Here is a 15,515-nt window from a genome sequence, read left to right on the forward strand (position 1 = left end):
AATTCAGATGATGTGAATTTGAAGTTGGTGTATGCATTGCGTGCAATAGGAAAAGGAAAAGAGGCTGCTCAAACGTTTTGTGGTGATGGACCTACCTCTTCCTCTCAGTAGGTTCAGTAAGTGCATAAAAATATTTTTAGGTGCCTTGACGATTGTGTCTAAAGCATCTATGAAACGTGAAGTAGGAGAAACTGTAAACATTACTGGAACCAGGGACATTGCTGTTGCACTTGCTGGTACATGGCAACGTCGAGGACATCGTTCCTTGAATGGTGTTGTAGGTGCTACTTCTCTGGGGAATGGAAAAGTTGATGTTGAGTGCTTATCTAAGTATTGCCACACCTGGCACCGTAACACTGAAGGACCTATTGAACATCAATGTTCTAAGCATTATGATGGTTACAGCGGAGGTATGGAGTGTGATGGAGCTCTAAAAATATTTCAGAGGTCAGTGCCCATTTGTAACGTTAGATATAAGAAGTACCTAGGTGATGGGGACTCTAAAGCTTTCAATAAAATGAATGAGTTTAATGTTTATGGTGATAGCTTGGTAACAAAACTGGAGTGTTGTGGACATGTGCAAAAGAGGAAAGGTGCTAGATTGAGGAAGCTACGAAGAGAAATAAAAGGAAAGTTGCTATCTGATGGAAAATCTCTGTCTGGCCGAGGCAGAATAACAGAAACTGAAATAGACCTTCTTCAGAGTTAGTATGGACTGGCCATTAGACGAACTGCACCTGTGAATGATGTTACAGCAATGAGAAAAGCTGTATGGGCCACCTACTTTCGTAAGTTGTCCACAAATGAGCAGTCTTCATGGGGGCACTCAGAATACAAATGAGAGTTTCAACCATTGCATATGGGAAAGATTACCAAAGAATGTCTTTATAGGACTAAGTACATCAAAATGGCTCTGAGCACTATGGGACTTAACTTCGGAGGTCATCAGTCCCCTAGAACTTAGAATTACTTGAACCTAACTACCCTAAGGACATCACACACATCCATGCCCGAGGCAGGATTCGAACCTGCGACCGTGACAGACAATGGGTGCATGAAGCTGAAAGATTCACTCTTCAAGTTACCAAAGAAGCAAGAAGTGCTAAAAGGAATGCCAAGCGGAAGCATGAATATGAAGAAATGTTGCAGGATGAAGACTATGCTTCAGGAATGTTCCGAGGCACAGTTTAATTGGCCTCATATCTTCATTCGCAATTTCCCGCAAGTTTTATTTTTCAGAATTCAGGTACAAATATTTCCTAAAGTTTATAAAGCATTGTTCTGATTTTTTTCTGTATCTTGCAATAGTCCATACTTATGTAGTAGACTTAAGCATTATTGCAGAACCAACTAAATTGTAGAAAAATTAACAGTTTTATTAGAAAATGATTATAAAAATTAAAATGTAAGGTAAGATGTTTTTATCATTGTAATATACATAATAGGTGGAATTAAATAGATCTAGTACGTCAGCCTTCATGTCATGCATATCTGGTAAAAATTTAGTCTCTTTCAAACGTATAACATTGGATTAAATGGTACCTCAATTTTAGGAAGCATTTTGGAAAAAAAATTGCATCAGTTTCTTTGTAATTTTTGTAATAACCCTAAGCAGTTTCAAAAATATTCAAAATACTTCTAATTGGTTTAGAAAGTGTGCTGCATTACCTGATATCAACAAAAAATCTGTAAAACACATACATTATAAACAGTGCCTGAAAGAAATAGATGTTGATTTTTACATAATACTGAGCCGGAAAGGTGACCTGCATCCTTAAGGGAGCAGGGGCAACCGCGTTTTGTCTGCTCACATTCAAGTGAAACAAACCTGCTGTTTCTTGGGATATCACGCAGCTCTTTAATGTGGTGGTTTCCACTTGTCGTCCACATCCTATGCCGTTGAACCGTGAAGAGTTCTTCCGCCTTTACGAGAGTTTTATCCTTCCAAGGGCTGGAGAGTGTCCTAGGTCTCTACCGTCTCTTCCGCCCACCGATGTGGCCGTTGGCACTTGGTAGAGTGGGATTCCTCTGTCCCTGCAGTCGTTTGCTGTTTCTCACTAACGTTGCCTCTCTCTACCACGGGAAGGCGAACATCAGGATTTTCCTTTCATCGAGCCTAGAGCCAAGACGGCATTTCCTAGTCTCTCTAGTACTATTACTGTGATACGTATGAGAAAAATTACATAACCTTCGACTGGAAGAAGTGGGCCTTCAACACTTCTAGTAGTTCAGAAAGCCAAAACTGCATGTAATACAGTCCAGGTTTAATACGTATGTTTCGGAAAACGACTGGCGCAGGCGATGAAAGCTTTCTTCAACAGCAGAGCTCTACCAGTATCGGATATTACTATGGAACAGGAAGTTCCTGAAAAAATATAAGGGGGTTGTAACTTTAATAGTGGAAACTATTTATTTACAGCTCATACAAAATAGATACGTGTTTCACAGTTTTACTGATATTCAAAGTAGTCACCAGCATTGTGTATAACCCATTACCAGCGATGTGGGAGTCGTACGATACTCTTAGCAGTGCAAGTAACGTTGACAGTTCGAGCGGCGCGGTCTATTGCCCGACGAATTTGTAGCAGTTCTGAAGCGAATATCGTCAAGTGTTTCCTTCAATTCAGCATTGTCCTGCAAAATGATGGTCAGGTCCTGCAGAAAGTGTCATCACTTCTGTCTCTATGCTGTTCATTTTTGGAACGCAACCTACGACCAGCTTAGAGACAGAAGTAATGACACTTTCTGCAGGACCTGACCATCATTTTGCAGGACAATGCTCAAGCACGTACAGTGCAAGCTGTTACTGATTTGTTTGACTGATGAAACTGCTAAGTGCTATACCACCTACTGCATTCCCCTGACTTAAGCCCCCATAAGTTCAACTCTATTTCTAAGCTGAATGAAACACTTCACGGCATTCGCTTCAGAACTGCTACAAATTCGTTGGGCAATAGACCGCGTCGCTCGAACTGTCAACACAAGTGGCACTGCTAAGAGTACCCTACGACTTCCACATCGCTGGCAACGGGTTATACGCAATTCTGGTGACTACTTTGAAGGTCAGTAAAACTTTGAAACACGTATCTATTTGTACGAGCTGCAAATAAATAGTTGCCACTATTAAAGTTCCAACCCTCGTATATGGCGTACAGCGTGTAGAGGGGTGAAATGTACACTGTGTGAAATACGGAGAAATATGAATTCGTAAATACCTGAAATGTGGTGCCATAGAAGAATCTATATGTTAACGAAGTGGAAAGGTAATTTGCGAAATTAAGAGGTATTAACAAAATAGCGACGGCGAAGACAGTGCACGGAGAATCATAATTAGAAGAAGGGATTCAGGATTAATTACCTTGAGGGTAGAAGTATCAGTGGAGAAAAACTCCGTTAGAGTTATATGAATAGTAGAATATGTAAAACAAATTGCAGAGTTTGATGGATGTAATAAGGTTATAGATACAAAAAAGATAGCATAAAAAATTAGAAATGGATTGAATCTATTCGGAAGACTTTTGATATAAAAAAAAAACATTGTTTTGATGACACCGAACGACTTTCCAGACAACGAGATGAAATCGACGTTGACGTGAATCAGGACATCCTGGTAAAGAATACCACCTTCGCTGCTAACACTCCTTTCTTTCTTTCTCCTACGAAGCACAACCAGCAACTTTTCGAACATCTTCGAAGGTGTGAGTGTGTTTGAAATCTTTTGCGAAATTGGGTCGTTTCGAAGTCTTCATCCACTTTTCTAAAAACCCGATATTTCGACCCCTCGGCTAGAATCTCCCATAGAAGTCTTCTGGTGTCCAACATGTGGCTGGACGCTGTGAGCCCCTGTACGCCACGACAACATTTCAAGTGTTAGTAACATTACTCTCCCTAACCTTCGCTACCAGCTCTAAGTATACCTCTAATGATGAGTCCACTTTTTCGGAAGAGAACAGGAAAACATTCCTGCTTAAGTGAAGGCGACACTGGTTTTCGACAGTGTTCGACCATCCGGGGAAGGGGCGGGGGGGGGGGGGGGAGGAGACACACGCAAGGAGGGTTTCGAGGAAGATACCAACAGAGGTGTCGAATCATCGAGTATGAAGAAGAACCTCAATAGGAATTTTACCTTCAATGACAACGCTGACGAAAGATTGCAGATTTACAGACCCAGAGTTCGAATTCCAATGACGAAGTTTAGGATGCGGATGTTGTTATAAGAACTCTTGGTCTCCGGTAGTTCGCTACAGACTAACTAAATTTCAACTGATTTGTTACCCTTATTTATCTTTCTACCTGTAGGGCATTGAAAACATTCTGGAAAACATCGTAGTTCAGTATCTTCCACTGTAACAGGCAATGATCTGATTTATCATAGGCACCTATATGTGCCGATGCAGAAATTCTGTGATGTGGTGGCTTTTGCTCTGTAAACAGCTCAGCACAGCGTCGTCGTGCCGCTCTTCCATTGCATTATGTGAACCCGCACACTCTTCATCAGTAAACACATCCATAATGCTGCGTATGCCCGTTAAACGTCCAATTAATACAGCCGGGACAACAAACGAGAGACGGGACGAAACAATACTAAATGCAAGCTAGAAAGTAAACAGAAAAATGGACTTTACTGTTGTCATCAGCAAGTACCGTGAATGAAGGGAACAAGTTTTTCTGTAAACAAGACACACAGCACATACCGTCGATATTTGTACAGTTGGGCAGATCAGTTTCAGTACAACACACTTGTAAGTATAAATGGGGATCATAAATTAAACGAAATGCAGTTATTTTGTACTGAGCCACCCCATACCACGGTTACCTACAACCAAAACACTCAGAAAATGTCCCTGAACAACCTCCGAAATTATGTCAAACGAGTTCCAATTCACCCTGTATTAAACGACTAGCTGTACCTGGCCATGCTTTGCTGTGACTCAGTCCGCTTACAGGGAAAAGAAAGAAAAGAGAAAGCACACGTTTCTAAAATGTATCGGAACTGGACTCCTGTCTCCTGTCTCCATCTCCCTTCCCCGTTTCTTTGTCCACTTCCTCCTCCATCCCCGTCAAACTTCTCATCCTCGCTCTCTCTCTTCTCTCTCTCTGTCTTTCCATCTCCTCCTGCGCCTCTCTCACTCCAACACCTCTTCCCGAATTTCTGTGTTCATCTTTTCCGTCTCTCTCTGCTCATATCTCCTTCCCGTTTCCTATGTGCATTTCCTCCCATCCCTCTGTCCATCCCCCCCCCCCCCCCCGCTCCAAACTCTGTCTGTGACCTTGAGCCTTGTTTAGTGTTACGGCAAATTCAGATTCTGTACTAGTATTTTAATCACAAATCAATAAGCCATAAGTACAACTTTCCTATTTGCTAACAACGTTTCACTATCACATATATATGGAAAAGTATATAGTCTATGTGTGTCTAAACGTTTATTACAGTAATGTGTAAAAATTTGAAGTATATCGGAAAAGGTACATTTTGAAATTTTTGGTAACAATGTTTCCCTTTATACAGGGCGGAGAAAAATTGTGTCACGGAATTTTAACCCTGGATAGCTGATGCCAGTAGAAACAAAAATTACTAATGTTGTGTAGGTCGACAATGCGCCATTTTTAAACTACGGAAACTTGGCGCCACGCTCTCCGACTGGCCGTGGGATTGCCCTGTTGCCGTCCGTCGGTTGACTGGCAGCGCTATGGTTGTCGCCCCGCCCGTGTCCCAACGTGATATGCACACGTGTCGAATAGGTCTTGCTGTTTGTCTCCACACACACGTCAGAGGCATTCACACGTAAGTTTCGCTTCGCAGTACACACACGTCACCTGCGATTTAGTCATACAGTAAGCATGGCGGTACAGTATTCGTTTGAAGAACATCGAGATATGGCTTTTGTTTATGGTCTAGCCGACGGCAATGCGCATGAAGCTCGATGGTTGAATGAGGAACGGTACTCAGGAAGACGCCATCCACACCCGCAAACGTTTACAGCAATTCAACGGCTACTTGGCGAAACAGGCTCGTTAGCAGGATATCATGGTGATGCTGGAAGACCTCGAACACGATGGGATGCTGCATCTGGAAGAGGCTGTTAGAGAGCTTTGAGGAAGCACCTACGAGAAGTGCTCGAGCGGTTGGAAAAGACATGGGGGTCACTCATAGGTTAGAGTGGGAGGTTTTGAGGGATGACGACCAGCGTCCATGTAGTACCACCGTGTCCACGACCTATATCCTGGGCGAACTATGAACACAGGCTAGGGTTTTGTCGGTGGTTTCTGCGACGTGTTGCACGAGATGCCGCCTTTTTGTTGTTTACCGACGAGTGCACCTTCCATCGGGATGGCCTCTACAACACTCGAAAAGGTCATTACCGGGCAATGGGATTTCCTCACGTCACGTACGTCCACGGACACCAGGAACGATTTTCGCTCAACATTTGGGCAGGCATTGTGGGAGACCATCTGATGGGGCCCGTCCGTCTACCTCCTCGACTTACCGGGGCAAATTACGTTCACTTTTAGAATAAACTCTACCGGTCTGATGGAAGACGTTCCCCTGGACATACGGCTACGCATGTGGTTGCAGCATGATGGGGCGACCGCACATAACAGTCGTGCTGTGCGCCGACATTTAAATGAACTCTTCGATGGCCGGGTAATTGGCAGAGATGCTCGTAGGACATGGCACCCGCGATCACCAGACCTCGCGCCACAGGACTTTTTCTCGTGGGGATTCTTCAAGATTCTAGTTCACCCACCCAGATGCGAACCACCTAGAAACGAAGAGGAATCAATGGATCGCATTCAACATGCCGCCAATCACATCAGGGCAATGCCAGGAATCTTTGAAAGAGTTCGTCAAAACATCTTTCGACGTTGCCAAGCTTGTGTCGCGTCAGAGAGTTGCCAGTTCGAGCACCTGATTTAAGTAAACAATGTCCTAGCTACAAAACAGGCACTTTTCAGGGCCGACACAATCTGTAAAGGACTTTCTGTACGCGAACTCACAGCTGTTGACGGGTTTGTTCCCGGTACGTCGTATCATGAAACTACAATGGATGTGTAAAGACCCAGGCGGATTCCTCCCCAGGCCCCCAGACAGGAAAGCTGGCGCGCTACCACCGAGCGTGGATATATCGCGATCTCCGGCATGCAAAGCATTCGTGGTCATGCGTTGTCCAGAGCATCCGGCAACAGGGTAATCCCGCGGCCAATCAAAGCGCGTGGCGCCAAGTTTCCGTAGTTTAAAAATTGTGAGTTGCCGACCTACACAACATAGTAATCTTGGTTCATCAGCTATCCAGGGTTAAAATTTCGTGACACAATTTTTCTCCACCCTGTATATATTATATATATGTATTTATATATTACATGTATTTAAATACACATATATTAAGGAATTATATAACTAAAATCACGCACGTATTAGAATCACCTTTGTGTCAAAATTTCGAAGCAATCGGTGAAGAACTTTTGGAGATTTGAGATTCTGAAGAAACAAACATTTGCGTTTCTACTTACATAGAACATATAAATGTTTCTAATGGCCTCCGAAAGTTTTTGACCGAATGCTTTGAAATTTTGGCAAAAGTCTGGACTGGAATTTTCGTTTTTTTATATATACCTATTTCTTAAATATAAGTAATACATAACTATTTATAAATACTACGGAAACTCTTTTACAACAAATCTCAAAAAGTTACACACACACACATATATATATATATATATATATAGTAATCATTTTTATTTATATTGATTGTATGGACGTGATAGTTACAAGTCCCTTAAGAAGACTGAGGGAGCCGACGAGGAATATGAGGCGTCCTAATCACCGAGAAGATTTTTAACCTTCAATATCATACATTACTGTGTCATTCACTCATGTACTATGAAAATAATATCTGGAGATACAAAGAGTACAAATTCATCATGAAACTGCTAGTGGATGGTGGTGGGAAAGAAAGCAGGCGGGTTCAATGAAGTCTGACACAGTCAGACAAGAGCATGCGATCTATTTGGAACACTATTTTATTCACAAATGTCTTGATCGTATTTGGTGGATTAGACAGTTTACCGACATCGCCACTAATGAGTCATCATCAGAACCAGACCCTCGTTATGAAAGTAACACCTCAAGTCGTCATGTGGACTCTACGTGGCCAATTAAAATCAACTGTCGTGCCTGGTCATGCGGAAGATGTGCTTTGTTGTGCTAGAGGGCAACCTGAAGTGCTACTTTTGTAAGAAGATACTAGTTGTGACGAAGACTCATTAGAGTCGAAACCGGTTAACCGCGAAATCCACCAAACGTGAACACGACATTAGTGATGAAAGCGGGTGTGCGTGATCGCAACGCGAGCAGGCGGTGATTTGGCGCTGCGCTGCTGTTAGCCGGGGCTGGCAGCAGTGGCGGCAGTCCGGCAATATGGCGGGGTTCGGGTGTCCCGGACCGCTGTAATTGCGGACGGCGCATTCCGGCTCTCCATTAGGGCCTCTGCGCCGTCTCGCAATCTGCGATACGCACCGCGGCATCCCGCCGCCGCTGCAGCCGGCGAAATTGGTTTTCTGAGGAGCCAGCCGGGTCGTAAACGCCCCGCCCCATCTATTTTTATGACGAGCCACTAATACACCCTCCCGTACAAAGCCTGTGGCTTTCTCGCCCTCATAAATGAAAAGGCCGCCCAGGTTAAGACCACTGCTGACCCTACTGCCATTGCCGACCTCAGTCAAAAGCGCTATCTCCAATCCCCCCCCCCCCCCCCCTCAGTATCCACATACTTTTACCAACTCCTCGTCTTTTTCCACACTGAGCAAAATATATGGGAGTAATTCTCTGGGGGGGGGGGGGGGGGGGCGAGGGGGGGAGGATGACAGTGAGAAAGTAATGAATGGGTTATATGCAATGTTTGTATAAAGCTCCTATAAATCGCTAAGACATTGTGTATATGTCTTATTAAAATCTTTCTGACAGTACTGCCGCGGTCATCTTATAAATTACTAACATGTTTGACTTTTCGACCGAAAACAGTATTTACTATTTTAGTATTTTGCCAGACAACCCTCAATTTTTTCAATAGTTGAACTCGTGTATAAAGTAGCTTCAAACTCCTGATTATAATGATTTATTGTGTTAAATATTTTATGTTAAGAATGTAAGCGAGAACATGTTTAGAAAAGGTTTGAAATTTTGTGTGAAGTTCTTTGGAAGTCGCTGAGTGGTCTCATTACGAAAAACGAAATGAATATAGTCTGCGTAATTTGCGCTACATATGAAACAAAAGCAAGTTTTTCATGAATCTGAATGCATATGGCGTCGTATCTCGTGTAGGGGAGAGTGGGGCAAGTGTATACATGGGCAAGTTGATACAGATGGGACTGTGAGCCAACACGCACGCGCAGGGCGGGCATGAGTGAGTAGAGGCTGTTGTTTACCGCGACGCAGTGCCACACGGCGTCCAGCTGTCAACAGAGTACTCTAAGCGTTTTTATTGTTGAAACTGTGTTTTCATGAGTAGAAAGTAATTGTTGACAAGTGTGTTTGAGTTGGCGTACCAGCAAGAGGATATTCTTCAGGAAGTTCACTGTTGGCACAGTTAAACGCCTGTTTCTTGGTAAGAATTTCATGATGGTTTTATCTTTCTAGACTTTATATTTTAGAGACTAAGTTTGACTTAACAGACACTTATTCAATGGGGCAAGTTGATACGTAGCTGGGGCAAAGTGATACAGTGTATCAACGTACCCCAATATTGTAAAAATTAGAGTTTTGTCTTTTCTTACAGAAACATGGTGCGGAATTATAGCACGAAGACAGATCAAGGGAAAGTCCCGAATGAGAGCTTTGAAAAAGCCTATGAAACCGTCAAGACCAAAACCATGTCTTTACGAGAAGCAGCTGTAGCCTTCGAGATCGACAAAATGACATTGTTTAGATTTATAAGAAAAAAAGATGAATCGCAAGGTCAAACGGTTACAATGGGGTATGCCAGACCAAGGCAAATTTTTCCAGACCAATTAGAATCTCAACTCTAAGAGTATATAACACACTCGTCTAAAATCTACTACGGACTTACACCACAAAACATCAAAGTTTTAGCTTACGAACTTGCTGTGGCTAATAGGAATATCATTACATTGCCTGATTCATGGATTAACCATAAAATGGCTACAAAGGACTGGTTTAGCTTATTTATGAAAAGACACCCTCGCCGGCCGCGGTGGCCGTGCGGTTCTAGGCGCTGCAGTCCGGAGCCGCGGGACTGCTACGGTCGCAGGTTCGAATCCTGCCTCGGGCATGGATGTGTGTGATGTCCTTAGGTTAGTTAGGTTTAAGTAGTTCTAAGTTCTAGGGGACTGATGACCTAAGATGTTAAGTCCCATAGTGCTCAGAGCCATTTGAACCAAAAGACACCCTCGACTATCAATCAGGGAGCCTGAGGCTACGAGCCTTAGTCGCGCTACCAGTTTTAATAAAGCCAATGTTGATCTATTTTTTGACAATGTGAAGAGTACTTTAGATAAATACAAATTTGAACCTAAGGATATTTGGAATGTCGACGAGAGCGGTGTGCAAACAGTTCAGAGACCAAACAAAATAGTTGCTCAGAAAGGAGTACGCCAAGTAGGGAAAGCTACGTCAGCGGAAAGGAGGCAGACTGTCACTATGATATTGGCTGTCAGTGTCATCGGCAACTCAGTTCCTCCGATGTTCATATTTCCAAGAGTATCCTTCAAGGATCACTTCATCATTAACGGACCACCAGGATGTATTGGAACTTCCTACCCATCCGGATGGATCACATCTGAATTGTTTTTGAAGTTCATTAAACATTTTCACGGCCACGTAAGATCTACCAAGGGCAATCCCTGCTTGTTAGTTGTGGATAACCATGAATCACATTTATCTATTGAAGTGCTCAACTTCTACAAAGAAAATGGTATCGTAAAGTTGTCGTTTCCCCCGCACACTTCCCACCACCTGCAACCGCTTTACAGGTCAGGCCTTTCAAGAAATTTTACTTCGCTTCAGTCGACGACTGGATGATCAACAATCCAGGGAAAACTGTAACAATCTACGACATTCCTGGCATAGTAAAGATGGCACTACCTAGAGCAAAAAATCCTACAAATATTATATCTGGATTTCAAGCAACAGGAATCGCGCCATACAACAGAGAAGTGTTTACTGATGATGACTTCTTGTCCAGCGCAGTCACGGATAGAGAGAGAGCTTCACAAGACAGCACTGTCAAGACTTCTCAGGCTGGGACAAGCAACGCTGATGGTCTACAGTCCAAAGTGAACTGAACTGAGACTACAACTGCAGTTCCATCTACAAGTAAGGATGTTTCTCTAGGTGTATTCACTGTAAGCCCTCCAGACATCCGCCCCTACCCTAAAGCTGGAGAGCGAAAAAATATCAAAAAAGGGAAGAAACCTTTAAAATCCGCTATCCTTCCTAGCACACCAGTAAAGGAGAGACTGGAAGAGGAAGCCAAAGAAAAGGAAGCTAAAATGGTAGCCAAGTCAGAAAACGCCAAAAAAAGGCTTTTTAAAATGATAGAGAGTCAGACTAAGGAGAAGAACAAGGTGAAGAAAAAGAAATGCGTCCCAAAGAATAAAATGAAGGTTGCATCAGAGTCTGAGGAAGAGAACGACACCTTGTGTCTCATATGTTTGGAACTATTCTCCGAATCCAAGCCAGGTCAGGACTGGATACAGTGCATTTCTTGCAAAGAATGGGCCCATATAGAATGTGGTAAAGACTGTAAGATGTACACTTGTATTCACTGTACATCTGACTTTGTAATCGGTGATTCTGAGTAGGTTATGGACACAATCTCGTGATCTGTGCGTTTAAAATAAGTTAATAATATGACTTACGTTACCTTTGTACTATATTCTGCTTAATAAATGTTTTCGATTATCTATTGAGCGATTATTTGTTACCTTAATGTCAATTACCTAATTAGTTATACATTTGTATCAACTTGCCTCTCGCTAGTATCAACTTGCCCCCATGTGGGGAACATTGATACACTTTGAGGCATTAAACAAATATTTTAATTTTTGGAGATATATGTGGTTAATCAAAGCGTCAATACCATAGAAAAGTGCACAACTAATTGAAGTATAATATCACAATTTTCCCAATTAAAACAAAAAATGTAGAAAATAAAATCTGAAATTTGTCTCAACGTGCTCCGCTCTCCCCTACTATGAGTCGTACAAAGATATAATTTTGCAGGTACATTCTGTGGCTTGTGTGTATGCTTTCCACAAAACATCTTGTAGCCATAGTTAGTAATGAAGAACTAATAAATGAAAACATCACGCCTGTCAATATACACTCCAGCCGTGTATCTTGTGTATGGTATACGTCGTGGTTCGTCGTTTACCAGAGTTCACGTAAGACAGAAAACTGTCGACGCCCTGATTTCCACAATTCGTTTATTGTGTGTGGTGACAAATCCGCCTTCTACTGCATCATTTATATTTTATTTACTACGCAAAATGAGTTGCGAAGTTTGTGTTTTCAGCATTAATTGCAAGTTGCTAGAGTTGCATTTTGTTGTGTGAAAACAAAAACTAGTTCACTGCAATGTATAGGACTTTGGAAATGACACGAGATTCAGTTACACCAAATACGTTTTTTTTTTTTTTTTTTAATGGGTCATTAGTGTTCCGAATGGTCTGATGCGGCCCGCCACAACTTCCTCTTCTGCACCAATCTCTTCATCTCAGAGTAGGACTTGCAACGCACGTACAGCTTCTGCCTCTACAGCTCCCTCTAGTACCACGGAAGTCATGGTTCAAATGGCTCTGAGCACTATGGGACTTAACATCTATGGTCATCAGTCCCCTAGAACTTAGAACTACTTAAACCTAACTAACCTAAGGACATCACACAACACCCAGTCATCACGAGGCAGAGAAAATCCCTGACCCCGCCGGGAATCGAACCCGGGCGCGGGAAGCGAGAACGCTACCGCACGACCACGAGCTGCGGACACGGAAGTCATTTCCTGATGTATTAACAGATGTCCTATTACCCTGTCCCTTCCCCTTGTCTTTTTTACATATATTCCTTTCCTCTCCGATTCTGCGCAGAAACCCCCTCCCCCCCCCAATTCCTTACCTTATCAGTCCACCTAATTTTCAACATTCGCCTGTAGCACCACATCTCAAATGCTTCGATTCCCTTCTGTTCCGGCTTTCCCGCAGTCGATGATTTACTACCACACAATGCTGTGCTCTAGACGTACATTCTCAGGAGCTTCTTCCTCAAATTATGGCCTATGTTTGATACTAGTAGACTTCTCTTGGCCAAGAATGCCCTTTTTCCCAGTGCTAGTCTGCTTTCAATGTCGTCCTTGCTCCGTCCGTCATTGGTTACTTTGCTGCCTAGATAGCAGAATTCCTTAACTTTCTCCTTCGTGCCCTTCAATGCTTATGTTAAGTTTCTCGCTGTTCTCATTTCTGTTACTTCTCATTAATTTAGTCTTTCTTAGATTTACTTTCAACCTATTCTGCACTCATTAGACTGTTCATTCCATTAAGCATATCACGTAATTCTTCTTAACGTTCACTCAGGGTAGCAATGCCATCAGTGAATCGTGTCATTGATACCTTTTCACCTCGAATTTTAATTCCACTCCTGAACCTTTCTTTTATTCCGTCATTGCTTCTTATACGTACATATTGAACAGTACGGCGGAAAGACTACATCCGGGCGCTTCGTTCTTGGTCGACCACTCTTACTATTCCCTCTCGGCTCTTCTACATCTTGTACATTAACCGTCTCTCCCTATAGCTTACGCCTGTTTCTCTCAAAATTTGGAACATCTTGCACCATTTTACAGAGTCGAACGTTTTTTCCAGGTCCACAAATCCTAAGAAAGTTTCTTGATTTTTCTTTAGTCTTGCTTCTATTTTCAACCACAACATCAGAATTGCCTCTCTGGTACCTTTACCATTTCTAAAGCCAAACTGATAGTCATCTAGCACATCCTCAATTTTCTTTTCCATTCTGCTGTATATTATTCTTGTCAGCAACTTGGGTGCATGAGCTGTTAAGCTGACAGTGCGACAATTCTCGCACTTGTCGGCTCTTGCAGTCTCCGGAATTGTGTGGATCTTATTCTTCCGAATGTCAGATGGTATGTCGCCAGACTCATACATTCTACACACCAACGTGAATTATCATTCTGTTGCCACTTTCCGCAATAATTTTAGAAATTTTGATGGTATTTTATCTATTCCTTCTGCCTTATTTGAACGTACGTCCTCCAAAGCTTTCTTAAACTCTGATTCTAAAACTGGATTCCTTATCTCTTCTAAATCGACTCCTTTTTCTTCTGCTATCACATCAGACAAGTCTTCCCTCTCATTGAGGCCTTCAATGTACTCTTTCCACCTGTTCGCCCTCTGCTCACATTTAACAGTGGAATTCTCGTTGCCTCTTAATGTTACCATCCTTGCTTTTAATGTTATCGGAGGTTGTTTTGATCTTCCTGTGTGCTGAGTTAGTCCTTCTGACAACCATTTCTTTTTTGATTTCTTCACATTTTTCATACAGTAATTTTATCTTAGCCTCCCTGCACTTCCTATTTATTTCATTCCTCAGCGTCTTATATTTCCGTATTCCTGAGTTATCGGAGTTTGTACTTCCTCCTTTTATCGATCAGCTGCAGTATTTCTTCTGTTACCCATGATATCTTCGCAGTTACGTTATTTGTACCCATGTTTTTCTTTCCAATTTCTCTGACTGCCCTTTAGAGATGTCTATTCCTCTTCAACAGTACTGCCTACTGAGCTATTCCTTATTGCTGTATCTGTACACTTAGAAAACTTCGAGCGTGTCTGGTCATCCCTTAAATTAATTTTTCCTGACTAATCTCTTGAACTTCAACCTACTCTTCATCACTACTACATTGTGATCTGAGTCTGTATCTGCTTCTGGGTACGCCTTACAATCCACTACCTGATTTCGGAATCTCTGTCTGACCATGACGTAATCTAATTGAAATCTTCTCGTATCACCCGCATTTTCCAAGTGTACCTCTTACTCCTCTTGTGATTCTTGAACAGAGTATTAGCTATTACTAGCTGAAATTTATTACAGAACTCAATTAATCTTTCTCCTCTCTCATTCCTTGTTCCAAGCCCATATTCCGCTGTAACCTTTTCCCCTACTCCTTCCCCTACAAGAGGAGCCAATGAAGGTGAGATTGTTTGCCAGCTAGCCTAATAGCGGCGTACCGAGTAGAGGGTTCTCGCGTACCGAGTAGAGGGTTTTCCACTGAGAGCGGCGCTGCGACGGGCAGCCAGAGCCAGGGTATATTATGGAGGAAGGCAAGACCACAAAAAACGACCAACACCAATAACATGCCGTTCATAGGGGTTACGCCCTTCCACGATCCTCACAGCTTTACCACTCCTAGAGTGTTACGCACGCTTTCTCAATTTCCGGACCACTCTTCCTTCTCCTATGCACATCTTATACTACTCCTCAAATTCCT

The 15,515-nt window shown here is 42.6% G+C and overlaps 1 protein-coding gene across 1 annotated transcript in view; it reads right to left on the bottom strand.

Annotated features, from left to right (window-relative positions):
- LOC124775823 (RNA pseudouridylate synthase domain-containing protein 2-like) overlaps positions 1-15,515 on the bottom strand; it is a 1,015,654-nt gene that overhangs the window by 526,633 nt on the left and 473,506 nt on the right. The window lies entirely within an intron of this gene.

This window comes from Schistocerca piceifrons, chromosome 2 (genome assembly GCF_021461385.2).
Source record: "Schistocerca piceifrons isolate TAMUIC-IGC-003096 chromosome 2, iqSchPice1.1, whole genome shotgun sequence".
In the NCBI taxonomy this organism is placed as follows: Eukaryota; Metazoa; Arthropoda; class Insecta; order Orthoptera; family Acrididae; genus Schistocerca; species Schistocerca piceifrons.